This window comes from Pelophylax lessonae (genome assembly GCF_965119305.1).
Source record: "Pelophylax lessonae genome assembly, chromosome: 8".
NCBI classification, from domain to species: domain Eukaryota; kingdom Metazoa; phylum Chordata; class Amphibia; order Anura; family Ranidae; genus Pelophylax; species Pelophylax lessonae.
In genome coordinates, this window is record NC_138775.1 from 119,665,663 (window position 1) to 119,679,017 (window position 13,355).

Below are 13,355 nucleotides of genomic sequence, written 5' to 3' on the forward strand. Positions count from 1 at the left end.
TTTTTTTGGTGGGCAATGAGGAACACATCATATTCTGATTAGCCTAATACAAAGTCGTACAAAGTCGTCTATCATATAAGTCGCGCTGAAAGTCGCGCTAACAAGTCTCTCCTTATGAGGGGACTTTCTGGTCGCGGTAGTGTGAACCGGCTCTAAGAGAACAATGGGTCAATGGTGGAGTTAGAAACTTAGTAGCAGACTATACCCAACTTCAGAGTCCCAATGGAATCACCTGATTTGCTGACCCAGGTGGCACAGGTGAAATGCACCAAACCATGATGCAAGTAATGTAGGCCCATACAAACTTGCAAAAGTCTCTGATAAACGTGAAGCAGGTTCTGCCTACTCTAACTTCAGAAAAATGAACTAAACAAAGGAAATGTTACAGTTGTGGTGAAGTTGGACACTTAAAGTGAAAAAAAACTTTCTAACTTTACAACCCCTTTCAGGGTGCAATGCCCCAATAGGGAGGCTATGTCTGATCTTACTGCCAAAGTCTGAAAACATTGCAGAAACGGTTAACTAGCAAGATAGAGGGAAACTTCAAAGGGCCTCAGTGTAGGAGACAAATGAGAGTCTACCAATCCCTGTGAGCTCCGGGAAAGGGGAGTTCAAGGTACTAAAACAGACATCCCCTGTGACTCCTGACCAGTGATACAACTAAAAATTCTTTGCTTTTGGGCAGACAGTCATGCAAAGTCAATGCACCCCTCCAGGACTGCCATAGAACAGTGGATAAAACAAAGGCAAGCTAAGAGAAGAGCGCAAGTCCAGACTGCTAAGCACACCCCAAACGAATTTCTCCACCAGTTGGTGGGCCCCTCTCTTATAGTTCCAATTCAAGTAGAGGGAGTCTGCACCAAAGCTCTGCTGGACACCATAGGGGACTTTACTATATTGAGATTTTTATGAAAAGTATCTAAAACACATACCCATATATATATATATATATATGGGGAGTAAGATGGCCACCAAGTTGGAGGGGCTTTTAAACTAGGAGACGGGGGGGGAGGGCTCAGAAGTAGAATCAGTCAGGAGGGAGCAGAGGACAGAAGGCAGCTGTAGTGTCAGCAGCGACAGTAGGTCCACAATGTCAATTGGCAGGTCTGTGCGGGAAAATCTCAGACCAAACAGGAATAAACATAACCGCCAATTGCGCTTAACTTCCGTAAAACTAAGAGGGGTATATGCTAATGCCAGGAGCCTAGCTAATAAAATGGATGAGTTGGAAATGTTAGTACATGAGGAGGACATAGACCTTGTGGGAATAACAGAAACTTGGTTCGACCCCTCACATGACTGGCTGGCCAATATCCAAGGGTATTCGGTGTACCGGAAGGACAGGGTAGGAAAAAGAGGGGTATGTCTCTATGTCAAGAACAATATAAAGGTGATAGAAAAGAGTGACATTACGGATGGGATGAGCATAGATTTAGAATCTGTGTGGGTTGAACTCCATAAGGAAGGAGAAAAGGGGAAAGTAATTGTGGGGGTTTGCTATAGGCCACCTAACCAAGGGGAGGAGGTAGAGCTGGAATTTTTAGCACTAATGGGTAAAGTGGCAAAGTTGGGATCAGTCATCATATTGGGGGACTTCAATTATCCCGACATTGACTGGGAAGAGGGGACTGCACACTCACAGAAGGCCCGTCTATTCACGGAAACCTTACAGGATAATTACATGTCACAGTTGGTGGATTCCCCTACCAGAGAAAACGCAGTCCTGGATCTATTGCTCACTAATGACCCAGACCTAATCTCGGAGGTAGGAGTCCAGGACAACCTGGGCTCTAACGATCACAGGATGATCACATTTAGTGTAAATAACAATATAACAAGGCAAGTGGGGAATATAAGAACCCTAAACTTCAGAAGGGCAAACTTTCCAAAATTGTACTCATTGATGGAAAGGGTAAACTGGGACCAAACCCTGGGATCCCTGACCACAGAGGAAAAATGGGAATGCTTTAAGAACATATTAAGCAAAGGCATCTTGCAGTGCATTCCTATGGGAAATAAATTTAGAAGAGACAAAGCCAAACCTGTCTGGCTAAACCGTAGCGTCAAAAAACTTATTAGGGGAAAAAAATTGGCCTTCAAGAAGTATAAATCAGAGGGCACAGTATCGGCTTTCGAGCAATACAAGGAGGCAAATAAGAAAAGTAAACAAGAAATCAAGATGGCTAAAATCATCTTTGAGAGACAAATAGCAGAGGATAGTAAAAAAAACCCAAAGAAATTCTTTAAATATATCAACAGCAAAAAAACTAAGGCAGAGCATATTGCACACATAATTAACAATGATGGGAGGATGGTTACAGAGGACACTGAAAAAGCAACTGTGCTGAATGCTTTTTTCTCGTCAGTCTTTACACAGGAAACGGAGGGGTACACGGACCATGACTGTATGGCTAGTAGTAATACACAGGACTTGCCACTATGGCTAACAGAGGGTGAAATTAGGGAAAGGCTGGATAAACTTAACACAAACAAATCACCAGGCCCGGATGGCGTACATCCGAGAGTACTCAAGGAACTCAGTAAAGTTATATCGAGACCACTGTTCCTGATCTTTGCTGACAGTATTAGGACAGGAGATGTACCAGGGGATTGGAAGAAAGCTAACGTGATTCCATTATTCAAAAAGGGCCAGAGGCATATCCCGGGAAATTATAGGCCTGTCAGTTTGACATCAGTAGTATGTAAACTTCTGGAGGGGATGATAAGGGACTATATCGTAGAGTTTGCTAAAGACAACAACATCATCAGCAGTAATCAGCACGGGTTTACAAATGGGCGTTCTTGTCAAACCAATCTCTTAACATTCTACGAGGAGGTTAGCTGTGAGCTTGATAGGGGGAGACCAGTGGATGTGGTGTACTTGGATTTCGCTAAGGCGTTTGATACAGTTCCCCACAAGCGCTTAATTTATAAAATAAGGTCTGCAGGTATCGATAGCAGGGTTCGCTCTTGGATACGGAACTGGCTTAAAAGGCGTGTCCAAAGGGTAGTAATAAACAGCGCATACTCAGACTGGTCTGAGGTGGTAAGCGGGGTCCCCCAAGGCTCAGTCTTGGGACCAACCTTGTTCAATTTATTCATAAACAACATTGAGGTTGGGATCAGTAGTTCGATATCAGTTTTTGCAGATGATACAAAATTGGCCAGGGCAATAACTTCACAACATGAAGCAAATATCCTACAGAATGACCTGGACAAAATTACAGAGTGGGCAACGACATGGCAAATGAGGTTTAACGTGGAGAAGTGTAAGGTTTTGCACTTGGGGACTAAAAACATAAAAACACAATACACGTTAGGAGGGGAACCCTTGGGGGAATCAAAAATGGAGAAGGATCTGGGAGTCTTGGTTGATGATAGATTAGGCAACAGCATGCAATGTCAAGCGGCAGCTGCCAAAGCCAGCAGAACATTAGCATGCATAAAGAAAGGGATGCATTCCAGAGATAAGACTATAATCCTTCCACTTTATAAAACTCTGGTCCGACCGCATCTGGAGTATTCCGTCCAGTTCTGGTCGCCAGTCCTCAGGAGGGATGTGTTGGAGCTGGAGAGAGTCCAGAGAAGGGCAACTAAACTAATTAGGGGATTGGAGGACCTTGACTATGAAGAGCGTCTACAATCGCTCGATTTATTCTCCCTGGAGAAGAGACGTCTGAGGGGGGACATGATAGCAATTTATAAATATCTTAATGGGGATCCCAGCTTAGAAAAAAAGCTGTTCATTCGAAGGGATTGCATGAGGACTCGAGGGCATACAATGTGATTAGAGGAGAAGCATTTTAACCTCAGGCAACGTGAGGGGTTCTTTACTGTTAGGGCTACAAGATTGTGGAATTATCTACCACTAGAGGTGGTTTCTGCGGGTAGTATGGTGGCTTTCAAAAGACTCTTAGACTTACATCTCAAGGATCAGAACATTCAGGGGTATGTGAGATGATTACAGCCACACACACCTACACAGGTTGAACTAGATGGACTATTGTCTTTATTCAACCTCACCTACTATGTAACTATGTAACTATGTAACTATATAGAAGTTGGAAGACCTGAGGTTTTGGGGTATCAGAATGCAGAAGTTCCCATATAATATCTCCTAATTAGATTGCCCTTCAGCCCATCTGTGGTTGGGAATAGGGATGGCATTGCGGTTCCCCTGGCGGTCGGTTCACGGCAAACTTTGCTTGTTCGCAGTCCGCCAATTTTGCGAACATATGGCGTTGTTCACGGCTGCCATATTAGTTTACATTGGGGAGAGCTTTGACCTATGACACAGCCAATTGAAACATTTCAGCACATGGACATACCCCCTACCTTATAAATAGACCTGACCTGTCGGCCATTTCCCATTCTGATTTTTGTCAGTGTAGGGAGAGGTTTGCTGTGTGCACCAGGGACAGATCATCAGTGACACAAATCGCTCTGTTAAGGTCCACAAAAGTCCTTTTAAGGACTGGTACTTGGTATAGGTGTACTATATAGGGGTGTAAAACACTTATAATATACTTTCTAGTGGATTTGTATTGTGCACTATGCAGCATTGTGACTGGTGTGTTGAGCGTTTCTGCAGCAATACTACAAACAGTGACAAAAGCACTTTTAAAAAAGTATTATAACTGGTGTGATAGACTAGTGGCCCCCCAATACCACATATTGAAGTGGGGTGTTATTTGAGTATACTTTTATAAGTGTATTTGTGTCCTGCAACAGTATTGCCTTTTTGCTGCGTTAACTCTGCTACACACAGTGCCAAACTAGCTGGCCAAATTTTTGTACAACTGGTGTGATAGACCAGTGGCCCCCCAATACCACATACTGAAGTGGGGTGTTATTTAACCGCTTGCCGACTGCTCACAGTATATTTACTGCGGCAGTCAGCCCCTCACAGGCAGAGCGACGTAGGTCTGTGAGGCTCTGGGAAGCGAGCGCGCGCCCGCGGAGGCGCCCCCGCGCGGTCACGGACCCCCCCCCCGCGCGTGTGACCGGCGGACCCGATGTCCGCCGGTCACTTGGCGATCGTCGGGGGAGAGGGAAAAAGTCAGGCGGCTTGTGTAAACAAGCCGCCTGTCATTCTCCCCGGTGTAGAAACACTGATCACACGGTTCTACAATGTAGGACCTTTGATCAGTGTTCCTACAGCTCAAGCCACTGCCAATCACAGTAAGAATCACGCCCCTAGGGACACACACAGCCCCTCCCTCTCAAATAAAGTTAACCCCTTCACTACCAGTGTATTTTTACAGTAACAGTGCATATGTATAGCACTGATTACTGTAGAAATGTCACTGGTAACCCCAAAAGTGTCAAAAATGTCAGTCAAGGGTCCGATCTGTCCACTGCAATGTCGCAGTACCGCAAAAAAAATCGCAGATCGCCGCCATTACGCGTTAAAAAAACAACAAAAATCTATCCCTTTGTTAGTAAACGCGATAACTTTTGCGCAAACCAATAAAAATACGCTTTTTGCGATTTTTTTTTTTACCAAACATATGTAGCATAAAACAAATTGGCCGAAAATGTTAAAAAATTTTAATTTTTACATTTTTTTGGGGGGAATTTCATATAAAAAAAATGTGAAAAATATTGTTATTTTTGCAAAATTTACGCTCTTTTTTTGTTTATAGCGCATGATTAAAAAATCGCACAGGTGATCAAATACCACCAAAAGAAAGCTCTGTTTGTGGGAAAAAAAGGACGTCAAATTCGTTTAGGTACAGCGTCGCACGACCGCGCGATTGTCCGTTAAAGTCACGCAGTGCCGAATCGCAAAATACCCCCTGGTCTTTTAGCAGCCAAATCCTCCGGGGCTTAAGTGGTTATCAGTATACTTTTAAAACAGTGTATTTTAGTCCTGCAAAAATGTGTCCTCTTTTGCTGCGTTAACTGTGCTACACACAGTGACAACAGTTACTGGCCACTTGAAGCGGGGTGTTATATACCTTGTTTCACATATACTGCACTTCTCTAAAGACTTTTGTCACAGGTTAATTTAAAAAATGACAGGCTGAGGAAGAGACAGGTCCTTACGCAGGGGGTGGTAGGGGTAGGGCAGGAGCAATAGGCCGGAGCCAAAGTGTGAAGTTTCAGAAGGTGCGTTTGATTACCTCAAAGGATGCACCAGACTTGGTTGAGTGGCTCACTCAGCCTTCCTCTTCTGCACCCTCCTCATCCTCTCTATCTGCACCCTCTTCACTCTCTGCTGTGTGCACCCTCAAAGACACCACCACCATATACCCTCCGATTGAGTCACTGGAATTATTTTCCGATCCATCACAAGACATTTGCAATGCGCAGCCATTGTTGGCATCGGATCAGGAAGAGGAGGTAGCAACAGCCACCACTCAGCAGTCTGACGAAAGTATCCAGATCAGCCCAAGAAGGTTGGTCTCCGCTGTTGCTGCGTACTCCGAGATCTCAAATGTTAGTGGTGGGGAAGGTGACGTGGATGATGACGTGTCTATGGACGTCACATGGGTGGCCACAAGAGAGGAAGAGGAGGGGAGTTCAGAGGGAGAGACGGACCAGCAGATAGGGAGGAGAAGCAGGTGGAACTTGCATTGCACAGGAGGGACAAAGCAGACTGCAAATGTATCAGGAGCGAGCCATCAACCATGTACAGTCACATCTGGTGCTCACAGGACGCCGGCACATGATTCCGCAGTGTGGGCTTTTTTTATTGTGTCTGCTGCTGACAACAGTGTTGCCATCTGCAGCCTTTGCAGTCAACGCATAAGTCGCGGTAAGCTCAACACTCACCTAGGGATGACCGCCTTAAGAAGGCACCTGAACTCCCTTCACCGAGCCCAGTGGGAGCAACGTCGTCAGAACCCACAAAGCCACACTCCAGGGTTTCACTGTCCAGCCTCTTCTTCTCCTACTCCTCTCTCCTCACAATTGTCCTCCACTCCACCTTCTCTATCATGCCGTCCTCACGTTGTTCTGGAAAAAGGCAGGCTTCCGTGGCCCAAATGTTGGAGAGTAAAAAAATGATGACGCCGGATAACCCTCTTGCCAAACGTTTGACTGCTGGCTTGTCAGAACTGATAGCCCGCCAACTACTCCCACATCAACTGGTGGACTCGGAGGCCTTTCGGAAATTTGTGGCCATTGGAACACCACAATGGAAGGTCCCAGGTAGGAAATATTTCTTGCAGAAGGGCATTCCAGAGCTGTATGGCCATGTTCAGCGGCAAGTGAATGTATCTCTGGCATACAGCGTGGGTGCTAAGATGCATCTGACCACAGGCACATGGTCTAGCAAACACGGGCAGGGAAGGTATACGACTTTTACTGCCTACTGGGTGAACCTTCTGATGGCTGTCAAGCATGTATATTCTGGCACCAGTGTAGATTTGGTTTTACCGCCGCGGATTGCATGCAGGCCTGCCTCTTCTCCTCCTCCTACTCCATCCTCCCTCTCCTCCTCCGCTGACTTCTCCCTTTCCGCTGCTACCGTCTCTTCCGCTGCGCCACCCAAGATCCCCAGAACCTATTCCACATGCCAGGTGAGACGTTGCCATGCTGTGCTGCGTCTGTTGTGCCTGGAAGCCAAGACCACACTGGTCCTGCACTTGTTTCAGCTTTGCGTTCACAGGCAGATCAGTGGCTGACACCGCTCAATTTGACAGTTGGTAAAGTGGTGTGCGACAATGGTGCCAATCTGCTGAGCGCGCTGAAACAGGGCAAAATTACACACGTGCCATGCATGGCACACCTCCTGAACTTGGTCGTGCAGCGATTCATTGCCACATACCCTGGGGTCCAGGACATCTTGTGGCAGGCCAGGAAAATCTCGGGCCATTTCAGAAGATCTTACACAGCCATGGCTTGCCTTGCTGACATTCAGCGGCAACACCACCTGCCCGTCGGGCGTCTTATTTGTGACTGCCCAATGCGATGGAACTCAACATTGCAAATGCTTGATAGGCTGCTCCAGCAGAAATGTGTAGTTAATGACTACCTGAACGAACTCTGCGGCAGGTCAGGTTCTGAGGAGCTTGGGTTTTTTTCACCTCGCCAGTGGCTGCTCATGCGCGACGCATGCAGACTTCTGCGGCCATTTGATGAGATCACCAAACTGGTCAGTCATGGCCAGGGCGCCATCAGTGACATCGTACCTTACGCCTTCTTTCTGGAGCGTGTATTGCATCATGTCATTGATCAAGCTGTCGAGGAGCAGGAAGATGAGGAAGTCGCAATGTTGGATGAATTCCCAGGGGGTGATACTCCATCTGAGAGTCAACAACAGGAGTCTGAAGAGGAGTCAGAGGAGGATGGTGCCGGGGCGGATGAGGAGGAGCAAGAAGAGCATGCTTTAAACCTGTCTGGGATCCCTGGTGTTGTCCGTGTATGGGGGGAGGAGAACGAGGACGAGATTATCCCGGATGATGAGCTGGAGCCTGGCCACTACACCGCGTCCAGTTTAGTGCGAATGGGGGCCTTCATGCTCCAGTGTTTTAAGGGGGACCCCATATAAAAAGCATAAAGGGCAAGGACCAGTACTGGGTGGCAACGTACTTAGACCCCTGGTACAAACAAAAAATGGCGGAAATGTTACCACCATCACAGAGGGCGGTCAGAATGCAGCACTTCCAGGCCTTGCTGCGAGAAATGCTGCATTCTGCTTTTGTGTGGGCTGGCAGAGGATTTTCCACTCACAGAGAAACAGTTGCGGGTAGCAATCTAACAGTGCCTGCAAGAAGAGGGAGGTTTGAAGATGTGTTGGTCACTTCAGATATGAGATCCTTCTTTCAGCCAACCCATCGACAGCTGTACTCCGGATCCAGCATCAGGGAACGCCTAGACCGACAGGTGTCCGACTACATCGGGGAACTGCCGCTCTGAGGAGTGATGAACCCCTGGACTACTGGGTGGGTAGGCTTGATCTCTGGCCAGAGCTTGCACAATTTGCAATGGAACTGTTGGCTTGCCCCCCATCCAGTGTCCTGTCTGAAAGGATGTTCAGCGCAGCAGGAGGGATCGTGACCGATAAGCGCACTCGGCTAGCTCATGACAGTGTTGACTACCTCACATTTATAAAAATTAATGAGGCATGGATCTCTGAGGAATTCAATACATGTGACCAGTAGACCATGTTTCATTTAAATTCCTCATGACAGGCCACAAATATCCGCCAGACCGCCATCCACCCACAACAATTCATGGTCCTTGTCTTCGGTAAATACAGCGGCATAAAAGGCATTTCATGTCCATTGAATGCCTAATTTTTGGGGCCTTTCATGGCCGACAATTATATTTTATATTTTCTGTCAATGCCTAATGTACCTTCAGCCACAGAATACAACATTCTTAGCTGTCAGGTAAACCCATGTGGGGTAATTTTTGGGGCCTGGAATGGCCGACACTTCTTTATCCTGTGAATGCCTAATTTTTCAGACTGGAATTGAAAATCAATGGGTCTGTAAACGTTCCGCCAAATTGTGGAATGGATGAGGACCCATTTTACAGGTGTGTGAATGGACCCTATATGTATTTGACATGTATTTACCGGCTGCTGTCAGTTCTGGCTGATTTAGGAAAAAAAAAAAATTTAGGGCAACTTTTCTAATTGCAATACTTTTGTTATGACATTGTCCATGTGGTGGGACTATTTTGCACAGCTAGCAAGTCTTTTGTGGCTGCAAATATGACCTACATTTTTTTTAAATTCGCCTCCCATAAAAGTCAATGGGGCCCGCCGCGAACTTGAGGTTCGCGGACATTTGAGAAAGTTTGCGGCTAACGTTCGCGAACCGCCCCGGCCGATGTTTGTCCATCACTAGTTGGGAATACAAAAACATTTGATACCTTAGCAGTTGTGTGTCCTCGCCCTCTTGGGGTCAAACAGAACTTTTTATTGTTAGGGACAATCACTGATCTTGTGAGACGGTTGCTCACTTCTGTGGCCACGAAGAGTTACTTATCAGTTACAGATGTCCATCCTAAGCGGTGTCAAGCCTTTTGACTGACTGTGACTGACTGTGCCCTGTGACTTGACTGTGTCCTGTGACTGGCTGTGCCCTTGACTGACTGTGCACTGCGACCGACCGTGACTGACGGTGCCCTGCGACTGACTGAGCGTGCTCTTCAACTGAGTACCTGGGAAGACTGGTAAGTATCTTAGCGACTGGTGAGTACCCCAGGTTTAGTACCAGGGGAGATAGAGGTAGTGTAGGTAAGGAAAAGCAGGTCGTTACCATTATCCCCATAGGGTAGTGGGTAATAATGTCTGACAGGATTGCGGATGCCACTCAGTGCACTTCCTGCTCCATGTATGCGTTCCTTGATGAACCAATCGAGGGTGAATACTGCTGTGGAGGATGTGTGCGACTTGTTTCTCTGGAAGCCCAGATCCTGGATCTAGAAAACATAGTGGCAACACTGCGTTGCATCAACAACCTGGAAAGGAGTTTGGACATTACCCATCAGGCACTGGCAGGGGCCAGCATAGAGGAGGGAGGAGTAGAGGAGACACAGGCATCAAAGGTATACAGTTGGGTGACCGTTAGGAAGGGTAGTGGGAAGAGTGTCAGGGAGGCCAGTCCTGAGTTGGTTCACCCTAACACATTTGCCATGTTGCAGGTTGAGGGGGATATCAGCTCAGGGGTGGCAGTGCTGGAGCAGGCGCCCTCCCCCAGCTGCCAGGGGAGCGGCGGCTCCAGGAAGAAGGGGGGCTGTGACTCAGGAAAGGTTAGACAGGTTGTGGTAGTTGGGGACTCAATTATCAGGAGGACAGAGAGGGCAATCTGTCGAAAAGATTGCGGTAGCCGAACAGTATGTTGTTTACCGGGCGCTCGAGTTCTGCAAATTGCGGATCTGGTAGACAGATTATTGTGCAGGGCTGGGGATGACTCAGCGGTCAAGGTGCATGTGGGCACTAATGACAAAGTAAAAGGAAGGTGGAGGATCCTAAAGAACGATTTCAGGGACTTGGGTAATAGGTGGAGGAATAGTACCTCCAAGGTGGTTTTCTCTGAAATACTGCCTGTACCTTGAGCCACTTGTTAGGGAACTTAACAAGTGGCTGAGGAATTGGTGTAGGAAGGAGGGGTTTGGGTTCCTGGAGAACTGGGCTGACTTCTCAGTCAGCTACCAGCTCTTTAGTAAGGATGGGCTGCACCTTAATGGGGACGGTACAGCTCTTTTGGGGAGAAAGATGGCCACCAAGTTGGAGGGGCTTTTAAACTAGGAGACAGGGGGGGGGGGTGCTCTCAGATGTAGAGTCAGTGAGGAGGGAGCAAAGGACAGAAGGCAGTAGTAGAGTCAGCGGCGACAGTAGTTCCTTAACGTCAATTGGGGGGTCTGTGCGGGAAAACATCAGACCAAACAGGAATAAACATAATCACCACTCACGATCAACTTCCACAAAACTAAGAGGGGTATATGCTAATGCCAGAAGCCTAGCTAATAAAATGGATGAGTTGGAAATGTTAGTACATGAGGAAGACCTAGACCTTGTGGGAATAACGGAAACTTGGTTCGACCCCTCACATGACTGGCTTGCCAATATCCAAGGGTATTCAGTGTACCGGAAGGACAGGGTAGGAAAAAGAGGGGGAGGGGTATGTCTCTATGTCAAGGATAATGTAAGGGTGATAGAGAGGAATGATATTATGGAAGGGATGAGTATGGAGTTAGAATTTGTGTGGGTAGAACTCCATAGGGAAGAAGTAAAGGCAAAAGTAATTGTGGGGGTTTGCTATAGGCCACCCAACCAAAGGGAGGAGGTAGAGCTGGAATTTATATCACTCTTGGGTAAAGTGGCAAAACCGGGATCAGTCATCATATTGGGGGACTTCAATTATCCCGAGATTGACTGGGAAGAGGGGACTACACACTCACAGAAGGCCCGTCTATTCATGGAAACCTTACAGCAGTGGTCATCAACCCTAGCCTACAGGGCCCACTAACAGGCCAGGTTTGCAAGATAACTGAAATACATCCCAGGTGATATCATTTGCTGCTCAATGATTGCAGTACTCTAGTCTGCATCTCCCCAAGGTAATACTTAAAATCTGGCCTGTTAGTGGGCCCTGAGGACTGGAGTTGAGGAACACTGCCTTACAGTACAACTACATGTCACAGTTGGTGGATTCTCCTACTAGAGAAAATGCAGTCCTGGATCTATTGATTACTAATGACCCAGACCTAATCTCGGAGGTAGGAGCCCAGGACAACCTGTGCTCTAGAGATCACAGGATGATCACATTTAGCGTAAACAATATAACAAGGCAAGTGGGGAACATAAGAACCCTACACTTAAGAAGGGCAAACTTTCCAAAATTATGCTCATTGATGGAAAGGGTAAACTGGGACCAAACCCTGGGATCACTGACCATGGAGGAAAAATGGGAATGCTTTAGGAACATATTAAACAAATGCATCCTGCAGTGCATTCCTATAGGAAATAAATTTAGAAGAGACAAGGCCAAACCTGGCTGGCTAAACCGTAATGTTAAAAAACTTATTAGGGGAAAAAAATGGCCTTCAAGAAATATAAATCAGAGGGCACAGTATAGGCTTTCGAGCAATACAAGGAGGCAAATAAGAAAAGTAAATACGAAATCAAAATGGCTAAAATCAACTTTGAGAGACAAATAGCGGAGGATAGTAAAAAGAACCCAAAGAAATTCTTTAAATATATCAACAGCAAAAAATCTAGGGCAGAGCATATTGCACAGATAATTAACGAAGATGGGGGGATGGTTACAGAGGACACTGAAAAGGCAACCGTGCTGAACACCTTTTTCTCATGAGTCTTTACTCAGGAAAAGGAGGGGTACACTGACCATTACTGTATGGTCAGTAGTATTACACAGGACTTGCCGCTATGGCTAACAGAGGGTGAAATCAGGGAAAGGTTGGATAAAATTAACACAAATAAATCACCAGGCCCTAAATTAATAGCAGGCATTTTTTTTGGGTTCTTTGCAGTCAGGAAAAACATCTGAACTTGTGTATAGTGGTACTGTGCACAAGTTCAGATGTTTTGCCTGCCTCCAAAACCCCCCAAAAAATGCCAGCAAAAACACACCTGGGCATTTTTTTTTTACGCTAGCGTTTTTTTTTTGGGCATTTTTTGGGGTTCTTTTGAGGCAGGCAAAACATCTGAACTTGTGTATAGTGGTATATATACACACATACAAATATTTATATACACACCTAGACATATATAGGTGTGATAGTAGCAGAAATATATTCCTGTAAATGATTTAATTAGCGCAAGCATATATTTCTGCTACTATCACACCTATATATGGCTAGGGGTGTATATACAGACATATATGTGTATATATATCCCCTATACACATGTTCAGATGTCATGTCTGACATCA